We start from the raw sequence: 1,990 nt of genomic DNA, 5'->3' as shown, positions 1-1,990 counted from the left end.
TACGCCCATACCAAAGGCCACAGTGGCCACTACACATCTAATACATGTCTCCGCCTTTGTGAAGGATGACACCATCCTGGACTGGGTCTCAGCATCGGTCTTACCGTGGAAAATTTCCACTGGTCTCGGCTGAGAACTGGGTGTTCCAAGTTGGCTCATCAGCCACCCATAAACACAGGTGACTGAGTCGATGGTCCTGTAAACAGATAGGATTTCCATGAATCATGAAAGTTGAAATATATTTGTTTCACCCAGGTAATAATGATGAATGTTGTGTTAATGAGCTTAAACAGTAACAACAAAAATATATTGATTTACATGATAACACCAAGTACTAAGTTGTTGAGGAACAAAATAAGACATACCTGCAGTACACAATGGCTTTTGCAGGATCCTTCCCACCATCTTTGAGGTGCTTTAGCAGCCACCCCAACTCTTCATTCATGTCATCTGTTGCCCACTGTATCTGCAGGTGGATGTTGGGCCTAGAAGTGTTGTCATTTTGTTATTTTCTGGTATATTGAAGTCAAAACATATGTTACTATCATTGTACATAAATCAATCAATCAGAAACAATTTACCAGCATTTGTTGCTATATCCATAAGAATTATACAAAGGGTTACTTAGCATTTATGCGTTACCAATATTAGAGCCATCATGGAGGCTGATAAAGACCCTTTAATAGTTTGTAAATTTGATATATCACCTGTTGGGTAGCACAGAGACCATCTCCACTGCAGACTGGGAGAGGTGCAGGGCATGGATGATGTCCCCCACCATCCCGTCAGTTGAGGTTGCAGTCAGCATTAGTACAGGGGCAGTGATGATGCTCCTAATCACTGGCACCTTCTCATAGTCCTCTCGAAATGATGCTCCCCTGTGTAATATAATGGCTAAACTGTATCATAATGTTATGATATCAGTGCATTTTGTGACACTGAGTGAGAACTACTTACAGTTTATTTATATACTTTGTTTTGCCTCTCAAATTAACACTTTAAGTATAGTCCTATGAAACACAATCATTATTATGATATTATTGAAATCCATCAAAACTGTGTTTGAAAAATGCTATAATTATTTTATTGACAAGTGGAAAACAGGAACAATCAGGAACATTTGAAAATACCATGTTGTCATGCAGTGAACCTCGTCTAATGCGAGGAGGCAGATGTCACTCTTCTTTTCACGAAGCCAGCCCCACCATGGCTGCTGTAGAATTGCCTCTGGTGAGAAGAATACAAGCTGGATATCTCCAGCAAGTACACCTATATGACATTGTATAAGGAACAAGAGAAATAAATGTATAGTTCGGAAAAGGAAATAAGAATACAGACATGAGCAATTATTTGTTCCAATAATGTCTCTGTTGTGGGTTGTTTTGTTCATAATAAGGTACATGCTTCCCTTGTGTTAAAGGATGGAAGTGCAAGCTTTTTTGAGTGACTTGTTAAGTGATGTTCATGTTAACCTAACTGTACCCAGAATTATTCTCAAGAAGCAACATGCTTTTCTACCTTCAAAACTTGTTGTGCAAGTCAGTTTTGTGCTGTAGCAGAATGTATGTAGAAATATCATGATATTAACTGTCATGATATAAAGTCACTTCGAGCTGTATCTTGTGTCATGTCACTGATGACAGCTGCAGATGTTATTCCCATGTGGCTCCAGGTCTGTACCTGGTCTAGCATCAGTGACTTTAGAGGTGACACCACTACAGTGATGTGACGCTTGCCAGGGTGAAGCTATGGAAGTGATATATTTAAATTGTTAGTGTCTATTCTATTCAATGATACACTTATATGACAACCTGAGAATATAACATAATATTTTGTATATCATTTATGATTATTTTGATGCAATAGATCCTTGAATTATCTATTAAAATTTTCTATCTCACTCAGATGACGTCAGATCCATCCATGGATGACGTGCTTAAAGGCACCCAGAGCATTTTATATGATTTGAATATTGGCAATATTGTACTTG

At 38.3% G+C, this 1,990-nt stretch overlaps 1 long non-coding RNA gene across 1 annotated transcript; it reads right to left on the bottom strand.

Moving 5' to 3' along the window:
- Positions 1 to 279: 279 nt before the first annotated feature.
- On the bottom strand, positions 280 to 1,231 carry LOC136427545 (uncharacterized). The gene is made up of 3 exons (XR_010754466.1): positions 1,131 to 1,231; positions 708 to 878; positions 280 to 485 (listed from the first exon to the last, which is right to left on the bottom strand). It is a non-coding gene; the product is annotated as an uncharacterized lncRNA (long non-coding RNA).
- Between the last annotated feature and the right edge of the window lie 759 nt (positions 1,232 to 1,990).

The sequence above is a fragment of the Branchiostoma lanceolatum genome, chromosome 2 (genome assembly GCF_035083965.1).
Source record: "Branchiostoma lanceolatum isolate klBraLanc5 chromosome 2, klBraLanc5.hap2, whole genome shotgun sequence".
Classification (NCBI taxonomy): domain Eukaryota; kingdom Metazoa; phylum Chordata; class Leptocardii; order Amphioxiformes; family Branchiostomatidae; genus Branchiostoma; species Branchiostoma lanceolatum.
This window is presented reverse-complemented; position numbering and strand designations above follow the sequence as displayed.